This window comes from Sparus aurata, chromosome 6, assembly GCF_900880675.1.
Source record: "Sparus aurata chromosome 6, fSpaAur1.1, whole genome shotgun sequence".
Classification (NCBI taxonomy): Eukaryota; Metazoa; Chordata; class Actinopteri; order Spariformes; family Sparidae; genus Sparus; species Sparus aurata.
The window spans coordinates 3188756-3206665 of NC_044192.1; the positions used below are offsets into that span (position 1 = coordinate 3188756).

Here is a 17910-nt window from a genome sequence, read left to right on the forward strand (position 1 = left end):
ACAAAATAAAGTCAGCATTTTTTCCTTGAGGCTGTTTAAGAAGCTGCAGCTAATATCTATTTCAATATCTCTGCTGTCGTCCTTCTCAGATGTAGTTTGTGAAACAGCTGCAGCTCTTGATACAGTCCAACATCATGGAGACAGTGAGACATTCACTGACATTAAGAAATACAAGAAGGCGAGTTAACGTGAGGCCCGACATCAGCCCTCCGCACCTACTGAACAAATATGATGACATGTAAATGTTCAAACAGCTTCCAGCAGTCGGCCTGTTGACTGCTCTGTCTCCTGAGAAACATTACAATTCTTAACATATGTCAACAGCTCCATGTAAATACACATTAGACCAGTTAAAACAGGACACGTAGCGTAACAGGACGTTGGTCCTGATCACGACACTGTGTTTGTTTCAGTCCTGTCACGTGTCGTCTTTGTAGAGACGAGAAATGTTTCCAGTTAAACAGAGTTCAGTGGATTCAGACCAATTGCAACTTGTAAAAAGAAAATCCTTCTGTTCTCTTCCTCTGTAATATTCAGGGAGATGAAGGTTCAGTCAGTAGTTTGACTGCAGCAGTACTCTGAGTATGTTTCTTCATTACACTTCAGCTAACATTGCTGCCCTTGGTTTTCCATGTATGCAGGCTGTACATGCACACTGTGTTGCTCGAGGTGCCAGAACTTACAAATCAGGACGATGAGATGTTGGACAGGAGTTTTAGAATAAGACGGGCTGACAGAGGTCACTACAGGTGAACTGGCCTGATGCAGCTGCATGCACACAGCGCGAAAACATACAGACACGACGACTCAGTTACTGAGAAAAGCTTGTCACGAATATTTCTACTTTGAAGCTGAAGAAACCGGCCAGCTGAGGTCTTTAAAAGAGACTTCTTATCATCTTTGCTGTAAGACAATAATATCGTCCATCGCGATGTTTGGCCGGGACAATATCTTGATATGAAATGTGAATATTGCTGCTCGCGACAGAACGATTATCTGTCTGATTGGTCACACGTCACAGTTAAGACTTAGTAATCTAAATCTGCAGAGTAACTAGTAACTACATGTTTTAGATGAATGTACTGCAGTGGAAATAAAAAGTAACACTGAAGTACCACAGTAAAGTTCCTCCCAGTTGGACTTCAGAACAGAACTTCGGTGAATTGTAATTTGGCTCATTTTGGCGCTGGCTGTTAATACAGCGAGTTTCATGATCACTGCAAATGATCATCGTCCCAAATGTCAGTTTTCAGCCTGCTGGGTTTCTAATAAAGGGTTAATGGATTATGGGCCCAGAAGAGGCCACACGGGTCCGGCCCTGTGGCCCACACCTGGTACTGCTGCTCTTTAACTTCATGACGTGTTCTGAATGACTCAGCTGGTCTAAATGAAGGACAGATCCAAAGATCACTGGTCTGTTTTTAATCTGCCACAAAGATTCACTTCTCCTTTGAGACCTTGTATTTGACCAGTCGTGTAGAACGAGTGAGAAAACCTTCAGAACCAGCACATGTTGTAAACCAGTTCCTCTGTTGGATAACAGCTTCTGCCCTGCAGCTCTAAAGGGGATTACATGTTGGTCACATCACCAGGTCCTGTTTGCCTTCGCCGGCGGCGGACAGGAGTCACCAGGTGTGCTGCGAGGAGAGAAGCATAAATACCTGTCGTAGAGACGCTCTCAGCATCAGACGGTCTGCAGGTGAAGACAGAAGAGAAGCTGAGAGAAGCAAACATGGTCCGACTGAGCCTCATCGTCCTCGGCCGTGAGTATCCTCTCAGATGTAGTGGAGTACATTTAAAGACCACTGATGATTTGGTGCTGGTTTTGTGTTACAAAGTTGTGGTACAGTGTTGTGTTACAGTGTTGCGTCGTGTTACAGTGCTGGTTGCAGCTTGGTGTTCCACTGCTAATGGTTTCCTTGGTAAAGTGGGACACGGAATAGGGATGAGAGGAGGGAAGGTGTTGTACGACAAAATAGACTGCAGTAAGACACACTCGTCTTTCTGTCCTCTTCGACTACGTTCAATCCGTTTGTCAGTTTGTGACCTAATGAAGCGACGCCTTAACTGTGTGACACTTTTCTCTCCTCCAGGTTTTGGCAGGGTGCTGAGCATCGGGACGTGTAAAAAGATGACAAGACCATGTTCTAAGCCGTACTTCGGCTGGTTTTCCGTGCAGTGTATCAGCAGGGGCGAACACAAACGCATAAAGACGCTGTAAGACAACATCCACATGATTCCTTTTCTGTCCACTTGAGGGCAACAAAAACATGGCCATTATCAGTAGGTGATTTGAGGGGGGATGCCGTCCCCCTTGTTAGCAAAAATACCAAAAAGCATCCCCCTTGTTAACATGACATCACTCTCCGTCCGCTAGCAGCAGATAGTGTGTTGCAAACCACAAGCGGTCGTGATCAGCTCCGACGAGCAGTGAAGTCAAGCCGGGCACGGCTGCTTTGCGATCCACCCGGTTTATTTTTGGCAGAAGCTGCAACAAGCTGCACAGAGCAGATCGTGCCAACCGGAAGACACAGGAAAGGCATAGAGCATCCGGTCAATTTTCAAAATAAAACGCCATGTGCAGACTCCCAATTGTATAAAAACTAAATAATGATCAGATCAATAAAAGTTTGCTATTGATGTTCTAAAACCAAATTGTTACTTTTTGTTAGCATTTTAAGTGTGTCTGTTCAGAACATGGTGGCTTATGTTTTGTTACACTTTTTAAATATGAGGTTTTATGAAGGTGCGTCGGGGCAGGGTGGTGCCCCCATTGGACCAGGCCCCTTGTTGAAAATTAACAAATCACCTACTGGTTACTATGGGACAAATGTAGAGATGAGCAGTGTGTGGTCCACCTCTGGTTCTGGTCCTGATCACGTCTCCTCTCTGTTTCCAGCTGTGACAAGAAGGATATCTGTAAGATCAAAGCCCCCATGGAGAAAGGTCCATATAACTGTCAGGTCAAATGTATCAAGGCTTAACTGACTGTAAGTACACACACACACACATACACACACACTTACATTTATACTCAAACTGAATGTTTTGAATTAAAGTAACACACTGTTTCTTATTATTGATGATTTAAAGGAGCAGTGTGTGGTTCTGGTTCTGGTTCTGGAGAAGACATCCAAACTGACAGCATTAATATTGAATATTAAAGAGTAATAACACAAAGGTTGTTCTATCAGTGAATAAACGAGCTGTTCTCAGAGGAACATCAGGTCCAGAACAGTGTGTGAAGCTCAGCTCAGCAGAACAGAACCCATCAGAACATGGTTGTTGAACACAGCTGATAATAATCCTCAGCAGCTTCTTAACAAAGTGAATAAACTTTATTTATCTTTAAGGGTCCAATAACAACTTTTAAAGATTCTAACAGCTTCAAGTCATTGTGAAACTTTGGCTGCTTGAATAATTGTTGTTAACGTGACGGCACAAATCACTGATGTGTTTGTGATCCATGTTGTGTTTGTTTCTTCTGCAGCTGAGGACCAATCAGCTGAGGCCTTTTCAAACTCTGCTGTTCACGGCTGTGGACAGAACGCTGTGAAGACCCGTCAGACTGATCAGAGGTCAGATCGGAGCTGAACCTGGAGATCCTCGTCCTCTGTCTGAAGTCGTGTATTGAAATGATTCAAATGTGTTCAAACTGAAGGATTTGAAGTGAATAAAATCCAAGTTTTCCTCTGACATTTATTTTGTGTTGACTTTTATTCGTCACTGTGCAGCTTCAGTCTTCAGTTGTGTTTTATGAATTCATTTCATTTCACATAATGTTGGTTTGGGGGTCGCTGTCTGACTCCCTCACTCGCGGGGACGGAGGCTGTTTTCTGGGGGACAGACAGGAGAACAGAAGCTTCTCCACATAGATCTGCAGTATTTTTTTCCTCATCAGTTGCCAAAGACAGTTATCTTACTGTTGCTTACTCTAACGTTGCTTTGGGAGACACTGATCTTTATATAGTTGAGTGAAGGACTTGTGTAGTTATCAGACTGTCCAATCAACACGCCCTCAATTTGCACCACAGGCTTATCCATTCACCCTGGTTCAGTTCTCCAGTACTGCGCCCCTGATATTACCTCCAGAGGCGGATCAGTGCCGGAGTAAAATTTCACCCCTCGTCGCCTCCGAGAGATTCACACAGAGGTGGAGAATTGGTGCAGGATCTCCTCATCCAAACAGCAGTGTGAATGATGCTAGTTTGTCACCCGTTTTTTCTCAAAGAAAGGTGGGTTTAGTCTGAGTAGTTAAAATGATCCTGTTAGCTTGATGTCCACAGGGACATAAGCTACATTTCACTCCTTCTGACCTACATTTAATCAGTGCAGGTCAGAGTTCAGTAAGATAGTCAGTTGTCTCCGCCCCTCTCAGCAGATCCAACAACAGACCCCAACCATCTCAGCCAGGTGAGCAACGCTGCATTAAGAGGAAACAATCAGGGGATTTTACTGTAAATTGGTGTCTAACTTTATCAGGTATATCAGGAAAAAAAGTGTAAACATGTAAATGATCACTTAAGAATAACCATTATGACCAGTATTTCAAAGTATTTCCAGTATATAAAGTTTTTTTATGCTGGTCTGACCATCAGGAGCAGTTTGGGCTTCAGCCTGTTGCTCAAGGACACTTGGACATGTGGACGGGAGGAGCCGGGGATCCAACCAGCGACGTGTGATTAACTGACCAGCTGCTAGAGACGCATCAGATCATCAGAGTATCCACCTGTTTCCTCAGAAGCTTATGGGTGCTGCCATGACAGATAACTACTTCCGCCGACGGTTTTCTGTTTCCGGTTGCCTTGCAATTGCATAACTGACCGCTGCCGCTAAGCTAGCCCTAAACAACTAGCGTTAGGTCATAAGTGCTAAATTGTTTTTAAAATGAGCTCAGGTACAACATGTGCCGTTGCTGGTTGTCACAACAATTCATGAAAATTAAAGTTTTTCTCAGAAATGTCTCGTGTAGTACATCAACAACTTAGACAAACTTGTCCGTGCCATGCACCCTACACGCCACGCTGAGGAAAGAGGAACGAGACTAGCACGGCTCGCGGCGTTGACACTGAAATAAATATTTGGGTTTCTGAATATCTTCCACAGTATAGCTGCTGCATGACTTCCCTAACCCGGCAATGTCCGAGCAGCCGCCTGTCTCCACGACTCCACTTCCTTCAGCATTATCTACGCTGTATGTTTGGCTGGATTGACACTCTGGCTGGGCGCTACTGCTGCCTTCAGAAATATAAACTAGCTGTGTTTCTTCAACGGTACGTTCCCTATGTTACTGTGCAGGTAGTTTTATGCTTCTGTGCGTTTGTGACTGCGTAATTCTCCGCCGTCAACACCTTCAGTAGTTATAAGATAAGCATGAGCCTGACGTTTGCTACATCGACATATGCTAACGTCGGGCTAATCCTTCATGTCATCTGCCCACTCCGTGAGGACGGGTGAGGCACTGTGAGAACTGTCCTCACGACTTCTTAAACATCTGTACTGTGTATCCACCCCCGACTTGTATCCATTCTGTTGCTTTCTTTGTGTTAAAAGCAGTTTTTTAGAGCAAGCATGACAGCTACGCAAGCGTAAACACGAGGTCAGCCAGTTCAACCGGAAGAGCATAACCGAATACCGCTATGAACCATGGGTAAACTCAAAGTCAGGGATAAGATGAATAAAAATAAAAAACAGAACAGAGAAAGAGCTCGTCTTTGTCCTCAACATTTTTAGATTACGATGTCCAGAGAAGCTACAGCATGGTGAACATCTAGATGAGATCAGATTTGCAGGAAATGGATACATTTACTGTTCAGATGCATTTCTTTAAGGCAGAGTACGCTGGATAGAACACCTTGTGTTCTTCTAAAATGTATTGGAAAAGAAATCTGACATGAGACACTTGACTTTTCTTACAAGACCATCAAGTTGAAGAAACTCTTAGCACGAGCGTCCAATGATGATCTTCATTAACGACCCCCACAATCAGAATCAGATTTCCTTTATTTGGAAAATTTCTTGTCACAGCAGCAAAAGTACAATGTTTTAAAAACAATGGCCAGAGGAGGAGGTGGTGGTGGGGGTGGAGGGCCGGCCCAGAGGAGGAGGAGGTGGTGGTGGGGGTGGAGGTCCGGCCCAGAGGAGGAGGAGGTGGGGGGCTCCTGCGAGACCATCGAGGGAACAGCAGCCAATCTGAACTGGACAACCAAAAAAAAAAAAAAAAAAAGTTGCAAATCATTCTGTTGACACAGCAGGTCATCTTCTGTTTCAGTCTTGTTTTGGGTGTTTGTACTTCTCGTGAGCCATTTTAACACAAACATGAGCGATGCCGGTGTCCACTGCTTACCTGAGCCTCCTCAAAGACCTCTCGTCTCCTAATAATGTGTGGATTACTTATTACGACAACTAAATGAGATAATGTTGTTAAATGCCTTTGTTTTAGTTGGCCTTTTGTGTTGCCACACAGTCCTCATCCTCCCCGAGTCCAGTGCATAGGCCTTATCTCGACCCTCCTTATTAAAGTCATTGACCAGGAGGGCCAGGTATGCGTTCATTACCTGTCATAAAAACACCGGGTTAAAACACACTTGGTAATGTCAAAAATCAAGGTAAGATTTCATTGAAAACAGTCAGTAGGAAAACCATTTTTAAAAAAGTAGGAAATTGACACCTCACCTGTAAGTGGCCTCTGTGGTGCCGTCGAAAAAATGTCCTTAAAAAATAATCGCTCCGAGGACACACCTATTCTTGCCCTCCCATGCATCTTTCACAGCTATAAAAAGGAGTGTAAAAATTAGATTTGTACCAGAACTGTGCAAAATCTTTCAATATTATAATCAATTATTTTTACAAATTATGAAACATACTCTTGATGATCTGAGAGCCCACTGTAGGAGAGTCCCAGCGACCTGTGGATGGTCCAGTACAGGAGGTGGTGGAGGTGGCGGAAGGCCCAGATGAGATGGTGGAGGTGGAAGTCCGACATGCCACACACTGTCTCACCTGTCAGGAAAAAAATTAATAGTAACATCATTTTAACCGGCTGTGTCATTCTGAATGCTGTAAAACAGATGTTCTTTTGACATTTTCAGTGAAATTAGTTCAACATGGTCAAGTTTCCATCTTTGCATCATGTAGCAGCTAAACAGAAACACTTCTGATTGTATTTTTTGCACCCGGACACACAAAGGAACTTCCAGTTGGTAGGAGTTGAAAATAAATTCCTTTACTGGTCTTTCACCTTCTGGAGCTACAGAGATATCCAGGTGGTGCAGCAGCACAGCGTGGCTACATAGTGCAGCCTCAACAACATACAGGCTCACCTGAGTCTCTCACTCTGGATCTCTGCTGCACAAAGCGCCTGAGTGAGCATCACTCACCACATATTTACCTACCAAACATGACTGTTGCTACTGCACCCGAACCACACATTGTATCATCAGAAGAACGGCAATATCTTTGAGACCAGCAGTGTGTATGGAAAGTGTAGCAGCATACTGACCCACAAATTGATGTCCTTAGACATTCCAGGCCAGTAAAACCTGCGAGACATTGCCTCTCTAGTGGCTTTCTGGCCGCGGTGCCCACTGCTGAAGTGCCTGCTCAAAGGCCTCTTTGTCCCCACAGAGGACCTTCACTCGCATTGAGCGTGTTGTACCTGGGTACTTCGTGTAGTACAACCAGTCACCTGTAATGAGTGAAAGGAAGAAGTGAGTTGTGAGCCATTGTAACACAATCATGATGTGTGACGTCACGCGGTCTCGTCCACTGCAGCATAATATTTGGGATTCTATCCTTGTGAATAAGGAATGTTCTTTGCTCTTATTTCACCGTTGTACATCGATGTGTGTGCTGGCTTTAATTAAAGTTCAGTTTAAGTCTTTAGTCAAATAAAACGGTGCATTTAATACCAGCATACATCTATTAAACTCACCTGCACATCAAAGCTCTTCCACTTGCGATTGAAGTTTGACTGCTGGGTTGCCGACATATCGGCAGGATGAAGGCAGTTTTTTTTATTTTTTTTATTCATAATCTTTTCATATAGAATGGCTTCCATGTTATCTTTTTTTGGTCACCGTGTGCGCGCACAATCGGATGCAGTTAAGATATAGACCATGCAGCATGACGTAGCAGTTTTTAGCTTAAAATGTGCATGATATATTTTAAAAAGCCCAACTAAAATCATAAACAGGACATGGGTAGCACCACAAAGTGTGTTTTCATGTTGTCTAACACTTCGTTTTATTCCATATGATATGTGACCAGTGACTACAAAAAACTGGATTGCCGACATGCTGTCCGGATAAACTTTTTAAAATTGATATCTGATCAAATAGAGTGGGTTCCATGTTAATTTGTTACTGTGTGTGCACAATCGGATGAAGTTAAGATGTAGGCCGCTGTGCAGCATGACGTTGGTGAGGCTGGAAAAAAATAAAAGTGTCAGTATCAGTGATTCTTGAGACCTGGGACAAAACATGTCTGTGACATAATTTACAGTTTTTAGCTTAAAATGTGCATAATATATTAAAATTTGGGGGTTTAACATTCAATTGGTCTTGCTGCTGGAGATTCAAAATGTGTTTCAGTCAAATCCTCACATTGTACTTTAATCATGCTGTGATACAGACCTTCAGTACAAAGACCCCACATGAAGTTTCATCCTGTTGAAGTGGGTGAGGTTTTGTTTCACACGCCCATCTACCAGGATTTAGTCCTTTGTGTCTGATGAATGACCTAAAAAAATAAAGATGCTCCAATTAATACTAGAAACATAAATTACATGTAACAAGTTGAAGCACTTGACAAAGACATGACAATGGAGAAGGAGGGAGTAACATTAACATGAAAAACAGTAAATACTGAATACATTCAGGGTTCAGTACTGGGAAACCTTTAAAGTTATTTTATAATGTAGTTTACAATTTTAATATGAAAACTAAACTGTTGGATACAGTTGTTACAGAGCCTGTAGCTCACATAGAGGATGCTACATGTTTAAAAAGGATGCTCAGTGAACAAATTAACAAATAAAGCAAATTTAATTTAGATATCAAAGAGTAAAAACTACTTACCAAAAGAGAGGTTGGAGATCCAGCTGAAATACACAAAAAGGGGAAATCACTGGGCCGTCGCACCCAGCTGTCCCCTCTAACCTCATCAGAGAGAGAAATTAATCTCACCTTAATGAACTAAAGAAACCAAAAACTGGATAACTGGTGATCTCCAAAACTAAACTACAAACAAATGAACAGAACAAAACGCAGCACTGAAAACATGTGGGGAGGAAAAGGTAACAAGGAGACACAAGGTAAAACATCTCCTCCTTTCAGTGTGAGCTGGGCTCCAGAGAGAGAGCGAGGCTTCCACTCAATCCTCCTTAAATACGTCGTCAGGTGATTCAACACACCTGGACAGGTGTGTCTTCCTGAAAGATGACACAGGCAAAAGGAAGAGAGGGCGCCAGAGAGCAACAAAGAGAGAGACGGAGAGAAAACAGGCAAAGAGAGAGAGAATACAACCAGCTGGAAGAATTTGATGAAGTTTTTCAAAACCCCAAAAATAAAATCAAAACAAACTGGTCATCAGACCGACTGCTGGAGACAATGTGGACAGCTCATGACAGACCATGCTCACATGTTTTGGACCTTTCTGTACTCAAGCACAGGCAACAACAAGGAGGATTCTGGGATATGACACTGACTTTACTTGTCTTTCTTTTTATATGTGGAATGTATCAAAGGATCTGCATAACAGGGACAGATATTTATTAAAGATCCTCATGGCAGCAATAAAGAAGCAATAACTAGATGCTGGCTTCTTAGAGAACCTCCCACCCTGAACCAATGGAAAAATATAATAAATGACATATACAGTATGGAGCGTATAACTTTCACTTTGAGATTACAGAAGGAGAAGGGGAACGATTACTGGGCTAAATGGGTTACACATTCAGCTGATGCAGAGTGTGACGGGTGAAATTGTTGTAAACAGCTGTGAACCAAAGTGTATCATCCTGTGGCGAGTATTCAAGTGTATCATTCAATGTGACTGAATGTACGTACATGAACTCATGATTGTGTTATGAAAAGGGAAAAAAAATAAAGTGTAAAAAATAACGTATAAGAAAGAACTTGTGTATATTAAGGGAATAGCCAAGGTTCAGGCTATATGGACCCAACTTTGGGATTAAAAAAAAATAGAAACAACTTATGATAAAAAAAATGGTAATTTAAAAGGTCGAATAAAACCAACCAGAACCATTTTCAGACCTCACCTGAAGCCCTGACGGTCCAGCTGCTGCTTCCTCCACCTGCTCTACATCTGAACTGGAATTCTGACATTCCTGAATATATTTCAAAAGAATGCATCAATGAATATAATGTAATCTTTATATCCATTACACATATCTAACTTATAAGAATGAACATTTGGGTAACATTTGAATAATGACTTCTTGACACCTTTAATTATGAAAATCCAACATTTATTTCCACAATAAGCAGCATGATGATGAGATTCATAGGTTACAACTGCAAAGCATCCTAAAGGTGATTCATAGTTACTAGCCACTTACTCACTAGTTTAACTCCTGTAATTGCTAACATTGGTTGAAAGACTAGAGGGGACACAGTTAGCTTTATTACAACCCTCGAAACTTAAACTGAACACCAGTTATGTATTACACAGTAGAAGACTGGTGATATTACGCTAGGCTAGCATGTTCACTTTTGTGTGGGAGCGCATCCACTTGTCTTCAAATCCACCGGCAACATTGCAGAACCCTCCGTCAGTTAGCTTTAATACTAGCCCACGTTCACTACACTAACACCTTAATAACACTGTTCCACAGTAGAATGAGTGTTAATGTTAGGCTAGCAGGCTAGCATTGTGCGGGCAGCTAGCTAGCTAACAACAGCCTAGCAGCTAGGCTACTACTCACTCTCTGCTGGTGAAACAGCTTCGGATGTTTCTTTTCTTTTCAGTGGTATTTTCTACCTACAAAGCAGGAACACGGGCAAAAATGTTGAGACCAAACGAGAGACTGATGTGAGGATGAACTTTGATGATTTCCTGGAGTATTTCCGTCAGCACAGTCTGCAGCAGCAGCCTGATATCTCACCGTCAGTCCAACTGTCTGTCAGCAACTCTGCCACACAGACAGCGCGTGTTCTTCACGGGAGGTGACGAGAGGCGCGCTGATACCTTCACGTGCTGAGGACGTGATCACCCTCCAGCCAATCAAATTGCAGCATATCTGAACCTGTTGCCGGGCAGGTTACACTGAAGACCGATGAGAGGGCAGGTCGGAAAAATAGTTCTCTACATGTGCTAAATACTACGAATGAGTTTGCGAAAAATATTATATTCAATGCATCATGTAAAACTTAACAAATATATATTTAAAAATAAATATAAATATATGTATTTATTAAAATATATCAAGATATTGGTAGGGACAACTCCAAACTTTGGTTGTGACTTGTCCCGACCGTCCCTATCCAACCTTCCGCCCTCACAGCCAGGTGAGGAGGTTACTGTAAATGTGTAAATGTGTAAATGATGTGCTGTGACTGAAGAGAGATATTCATTAAATTAGTCTGTTGTGGTTATTACTGCCATAAAGTGATTACAGCTCCGACCTCGTGACTGAAAGGTTGTTTCTGCATCATATTCACCTGATTTCCCTCCTGGTGTTTATATTTGACAGATTATAACCAATCCACTCCTTTTTACCTGTTGAAATACCTTTAAAGGGCCAATACAACTCATAAAAGTTAGTATTCTGTCATGATTCAGAGTCTTCTTTTTTTCTTGTTTTATTTGTGATATCACGCCCTCTTGTGTCACTTCTTGCTTTTTACTTGTGTGTTGTTCAGTTGGTTGCCTCACCTGTCCTCTTCCCTCCTCACTCACCTCACCTGTTTCTGATCCCCTCGTTAGTGTCTCTGTGTATATAGTCTTTGTTCTCCCCCAGGTTCTTGTCAGTTCTCCTGTGGTTCCGTCAGCCTCTGGTGTCTCCTCCTGTGTCTTCCCCGTTGGTATGTTTGGATTTACATTTCTTACCATTTGATTTGAACTTTGCTTTTCTGTTGCACTTTGTTTAAGCTGTTTTATTGCCGCTTAGTTTTTGGTCCTTGACACATTTTTGGTTTTTCTAGCTCTCCTGGTTTTTGTAAATTAGAGCTCTCTTTTTGTTTCCCCTATCCTGCATTTAGGTCCTCCTCTAGTTTCCCCCTCAGTGTAACATATTCCACCTGCCAAAAAGTGATTGCAGCTCCTCCTTTGTCACTGAAAGGCTTAAAGGTTTATATTTGACAGATTATAGCCCACTAACTCCTCTTTTTACCTGTTGAAATACCTTCACCAAGAGTGAAATGCAACCTATTTCAGCAGTTGACAGTTTGAAGTTCATAACAAATTGGTTATTCCAGTGTAAATGGTTTTTGATTTATTGCTAAAAGTGTTACAACTGTCCCTGGTCTCCCTGACCTGGAAAATCAAATATTTCAACAAAAACAGCCTCAGAACAAAACAATATTAAAACATTTTAATAAATTTTACTTCCTGGCATGCGAGGCAGAAAAATGTTTGTCCTCTGTGTCGGGTCTCTTGGCACAGCTCCTGTGAAACCATCGAGGGCACAGCAGCCAATCTGAATGGACAAAAGACAAAACTAAAATATCATGGTGAGATAGTTTGACAATAGTAACCGTTGCAAATTATTCTGTTAACAAAGCAGGTCATCTGTTTAAAGTCTCGTTTTGTGTGTTCATGTTCTGTAGAATATAAAAAGATAATGTTGCCTTTTGATGATCATCCTTTAAGCTGAACATGTGAAACATCAGCAGTTATCCAGTGGGTGTCGCCATCCTGCAGAGATGACAAAGGTCAGTCAAGTCATCTACAAAAACAAGTAGATAATAACTACCTCTTAATAATGAGCAAGGTTTGTGTGAGTTAACACTATCATAGTTAATTTGATCATTTGGACAGTTTTGAAAATATGTACATGAAACACGTTTCCAACCAGTCTAAAATGTTGTTACGGCATCCAAACAATTAAATTAATGAATCAGTGGCTCAAATTGGAGACCTCTACATAAAAAGGACACCAGAAAATAGGACGTTTTAACCATCTTTTCCCACAGGGAAATAAACATTCTTTGATGAAACCATATCTGAAATGCAATATAAATACTTTACCGGATAAAGTCAGCAATCCAAAAGAGACCTGGAGAAGCCGGCCAAACTCAGCAGAATGGAGGGGGGACCAGGCGCCCCCTATAGGGACGTCCAAGCTGCCCCCTCCCTGCCTGACAAAACCACATTATAAACTAAACTGAAAAGTAGGACTGCCGGCCATCTCCAGCCAAAGTAAAATAACTAAATCAAAGATTACTTAAAGAAAAGTGTATTTAACAAATCATACTGTGGGTCTAAGGTGTTGCTGGGTCTGTGTCTCAGTTAACTGAACTTGTTGGCTTATAGCAGGCTGGTAATTGGGCGGTAGAGATTTTGGATCTGCTGCAGGTGTGTCGGCCTGATGAGGAAGGAAAGACATGGGGGTTTAGGCACAGCACAGTGATTGAATGAATGTCTAAGTGAGTGATGTCATGGCCACACGCAACATGCGTATATTTTTAAGAGTGTATTCTCCAGAAGACAGACTGCAGTCTCCTGTCGTATGGCGTCAGCACTGAAGGAGATCCATTAAATTCCACTGGACAACCGTTCAAAATGCACTCGGCAAGCTGACTGAAGGGTTCAAGAATGATTTATGGGGAGGAACAAATCTTATGAAAAAGTGTCTCCTGAACAATCCAAAATACATTAGGATGTGAAATGCATGATACACTATTTGATGGGTTTGCTGAATATCAAGACGACCAACATAACTTTCCTTTCCCAGTACAGTACCCTGAAGGTGTCCAGTATTTACAGTTCAGTAGTTTTATTAATCCTTTTATACTTTCCTCTAAAGCTCAGACTGTTTTCATTTGAAAATATGCTGATAGACTCATTTACCTCGTCACGTCCTTACAGTGCTGCATCTTCTCTTCATGTTCCCCCAGTGGATCCAAGAACAGGGTCCTCCTCTCTCCAGGCTTCATCACCTACATATTTTAGAGTTGAAATTAAAATCATGCTGCACTAGCAGCTGTGTAGTTTTCCAGCAGCACTGTGCAGACTGCATGTGCTGCTTAGAAGATGACATCAAGTTGAAGAAACTATTACGAGCATCCAGTGATGGCCTTCGTTGTAGACCCCCACAATGTACTTGAAATGCTCCGGGTCGATCTGTATAATGATGATGATAATAATGATGAAACAAAAACAAAATAATATGTTGTGGATTACTTATTAGGACAACTAAATGAGATAATGTTAAATACCTTCGTTTTAGTTGGCCTTTTGTGTTGCCACACAGTCCTCATCCTCCCCGAGTCCAGTCCATAGGCCTTCTCTGGACCCTCCTTATTAAACGCTATGACCAGGAGGGCCAGGTATGCGTTCATTACCTGTCATAAAAACACCGGGTTAAAACACACTTGGTAATGTCAAAAATCAAGGTAAGATTTCATTGAAAACAGTCGGTAGGAAAACCATTTTTAAAAAAAGTAGGAAATTGACACCTCACCTCATCTGTAAGTGGTCTCTTTGGTGCCGTCGAAAAAATGTCTTTGAAAAATATTTTGAAGGGCCCAATCCTCGCTCCGAGGACACACCTTTTCTTGCCCTCCCATGCATCTTTCACAGCTATAAAAGGAGTGTAAAAATTAGATTTTTACCAGTACTGTGCAAAATCTTTCAATATTATAATCAATTCTTTTTACAAATTATGAAACATACTCTTGATGATCTGAGAGCCCACTGTAGGCGAGTCCCAGCGACCTGTGGATGGTCCAGCACAGGAGGTGGTGGAGGTGGCGGAAGGCCCAGAGGAGATGGTGGAGGTGGAAGTCCCGGAGGAGGAGGAGGTGGTGGGGGTGGAAGGCCCAGAGGTGGAGGTGGTGGGTGGCCCAGTAGAGGAGACGGTGGAGGTGGAAGTCCCAGAGGAGGAGGTGGAGGTGGTGGGTGGCTCGGAGGTGGAGGTGGAGGCCCGACAAGCCACACACTGTCTCACCTGTCAGGAAAAAAATTAATTAATAGTAACATCATTTTAACCGGCTGTGTCATTCTGAATGCTGTAAAACAGATGTTCTTTTGATATTTTCAGTGAAATTAGTTCAACATCGTCAAGTTTCCATCTTTGCATCATGTAGCAGCTAAACAGAAACACTTCTGATTGTATTTTTTGCACCCGGACACACAAAGGAACTTCCAGTTGGTAGGAGTTGAAAATAAATTCCTTTACTGGTCTTTCACCTTCTGGAGCTACAGAGATATCCAGGTGGTGCAGCAGCACAGCGTGGCTACATAGTGCAGCCTCAACAACATACAGGCTCACCTGAGTCTCTCACTCTGGATCTCTGCTGCACAAAGCGCCTGAGTGAGCATCACTCGCCACATATTTACCTACCAAACATGACTGTTGCTACTGCACCCGAACCACACATTGTATTATCAGAAGAACGGCAATATCTTTGAGACCAGCAGTGTGTATGGAAAGTGTAGCAGCATACTGACCCACAAATTGATGTCCTTAGACATTCCGGGCCAGTAAAACCTGAGAGACATTGCCTCTCTAGTGGCTTTCTGGCCGCGGTGCCCACTGCTCAAGTGTGCCTCCTCAAAGGCCTCTTTTGCCTCGTTGTCCCCACAGAGGACCTTCACTCCCATTGAGCGTGTTGTACCTGGGTACTTTGTGTAGTACAACCAGTCACCTGTAATGAGTGAAAGGAATACGTGAGTTGTTAAAAGCTCAGAATCAGTTGCACTATGCCATGATCAACAGGATACAATTTGTACATGTATTCATTTATCAACTTTATTGTAATACAAATTGTATAACACGCTTTGAAATGTTAGATTAATCACAGCACTTAAAGACAGCTGAGCTTGCAATGATCGTTGTTAATGAGTTTCTCTCGAGTTAATGACTTCGTTTAGAGAAAGCAAAAGTTTGTTTCCTCATGTTGGGTCTCTGCTGATCCTCGATGTCGTCATGATGTGTGACGCCACGCGGTCTGGTCCACTGCAGCATAATGTTTGGGATTCTATCTTTGTGAATAAGGAATGTTCTTTGCTCTTATTTCACCGTTGTACATCGATGTGTGTGCTGGCTTTAATTAAAGTTCAGTTTAAGTCTTTAGTCAAATAAAACGGTGTATTTAATACCAGCATACATCTATTAAACTCACCTGCACATCAAAGCTCTTTACACTTGCAATTGAAGTTTGACCGCTGGATTGCCGACATTCTGTCGGATAAACTTTTTTTTTTTTTAATTGATTATCTGATGAAACTGAGTGGCTTCAACTACAAATGATCAGAACAAAACGCAGCAGTGAAAACATGTGAGGAGGAAAAGGTAACAAGGAGACACAAGGTAAAACATCTCCTCCTTTCAGTGAGAGCTGGGCTCCAGAGAGAGAGCGAGGCTTCCACTCAATCCTCCTTAAATACGTCATCAGGTGATTCAACACACCTGGACAGGTGTGTCTTCCTGAAAGATGACACAGGCAAAAGGAAGAGAGGGCGCCAGAGAGCAACAAAGAGAGAATACAACCAGTACAGGAACAGTTATTTAGAGGCAGGTGGATCAAATATAGTTAAACCTGCTAACAAGCCTATATTTATTCATCCCAACATGTACAATCCTTTTCTTTGAGCTTCTGACCTCTGAACATTTCAGACTCTCCTCAAACTAAATGTGTCGCCCGATCATGTGAAATACATGATGCTCTATAATTATTTGATGGTTCTGCTAAATATCAATATGACTAAAATAACTTTCCTTTCCCAGTACAGTACCCTGAAGGTGTCCAGTATTTATACTTGTTATGAATCCTTTATTTATACTTTCCTTTAAAGCACAGACTGTTTCATTTTAAAACTCTGCTGATAGAATAATTGACCTGGTGACGTCCTTGCAGTGTTGTATCTTCCCCAGTGGAACAGCTTCTCCTCTCTCCTGCTGTTGCAGCCTCAGTGCTGTGGGCGTGTTTGTGTTCTGTTTCTACTCAGGCTCCTCCTCCTCACCAGGTGTGTTGAGCACCACACCTGAGTCTACTGTCCACTGAGTCCGGTGGTATAAAGTTCTGCTGGTGGCAGTGGGCTGGGCAGCTGTTTTGTGCAGGAGCCAGAGAGCTACAACCTTTGTTGAGGAGTGTTTTTCCTTTTTGTAAATGAACCAGTTTGAGTTATTTCTACCTACAGTTTCTTTTCCCTCCTCTACACCTGGTTTTATTCACACCATGTTGCTCCCTTCATCCCCTTCAGCCTCACAGGGACGTAACAACATATTTGGGGGTTCGTTAAAGGATCCTGAGAAACTTTAGAGACAGTTGTCCGTCTGCGGTAGCGGCTGTGGTGAGTACTGGTTGTCTGGTTTGTCTGTTTAGCTGCTGCTGCTGTTTGAGATTCTGCTCCTCAGGTGAGAATAGGTGAGTGTCCAGCTTGGTTGTTCATCAGCCTTTCCTTCGGGCACTCTTTTGTTGTTTTGCCTTTTTTATTTTGGGGGTAATCCCGGGCGGGGACAGCGTTCCCTGTCGGAGGCAGGCGTTTCAGGGCCTCGGCCGCTGATGGAAGCCTTTCAAGTGGCCTCGAGCCCGGCACGCTCCAGAAGATGAGCAGGTACAGTTCTGACAGGTAGGATCTGAGGAGCTGGTTCTCGCACGGCTGGACGGGTAATAATTGTGTTTGTGGCGTCGGACATCAGTGTCACGGCGGTCGCTGCTGGTAGATGTGGTGACTGAGTTCAGTTTCATGGATCAGCTGTAGTTTGTTTGGCCCCAGTAGTGA

General features: G+C 42.6%; 2 long non-coding RNA genes across 9 annotated transcripts; both read right to left on the reverse strand.

Moving 5' to 3' along the window:
* Nucleotides 1–5985: 5985 nt before the first annotated feature.
* Nucleotides 5986–11181, reverse strand: LOC115583306 (uncharacterized). 8 transcript variants are annotated; one of them, XR_003984336.1, is made up of 8 exons: nt 11126–11181; nt 10946–11001; nt 9078–10348; nt 7502–8739; nt 6867–7002; nt 6671–6772; nt 6347–6557; nt 5986–6197 (listed from the first exon to the last, which is right to left on the reverse strand). It is a non-coding gene; the product is annotated as an uncharacterized LOC115583306 (long non-coding RNA). The 8 variants fall into 8 exon arrangements; XR_003984340.1 differs by lacking the exon at nt 11126–11181 and having other exon boundaries at nt 9078–9153; nt 10280–10348; nt 10946–11119; XR_003984337.1 differs by lacking the exon at nt 11126–11181 and having other exon boundaries at nt 9078–9194; nt 10280–10348; nt 10946–11119.
* A 3852-nt stretch (nt 11182–15033) lies between these two features.
* Nucleotides 15034–16659, reverse strand: LOC115583314 (uncharacterized). The gene is made up of 3 exons (XR_003984349.1): nt 16308–16659; nt 15634–15830; nt 15034–15130 (listed from the first exon to the last, which is right to left on the reverse strand). It is a non-coding gene; the product is annotated as an uncharacterized LOC115583314 (long non-coding RNA).
* Nucleotides 16660–17910: the final 1251 nt, after the last annotated feature.